The sequence below is a fragment of the Theobroma umbraticum genome, unplaced genomic scaffold (genome assembly GCF_002168275.2).
Source record: "Theobroma umbraticum cultivar Fairchild unplaced genomic scaffold, ASM216827v3 scaffold_7.0, whole genome shotgun sequence".
Taxonomy (NCBI): Eukaryota; Viridiplantae; Streptophyta; class Magnoliopsida; order Malvales; family Malvaceae; genus Theobroma; species Theobroma umbraticum.
In genome coordinates this window covers 1,446,973-1,447,172 of record NW_018397278.1, presented here as the reverse complement: position 1 = coordinate 1,447,172, position 200 = coordinate 1,446,973, and positions in this window count along the sequence as shown.

The following is a 200-nucleotide window of genomic DNA, read 5'->3' as shown; positions in this document are numbered from 1 at the left end:
TTTATAAGATTATAAAATCATTTAAAGTGCGTAACTAGGCTTTTGAAGTTATGATGACTATAAATGGACATTTCTTGCTAATGGATTGCTTTTGCTTCACGTTTTCTTATATAAAAAACAAATTATGATGTGCTTCAACCAAAAACGAAAAAAATTTAATTTAAAATTATTTATAAGATTACAAAACTATTTAAATCGAG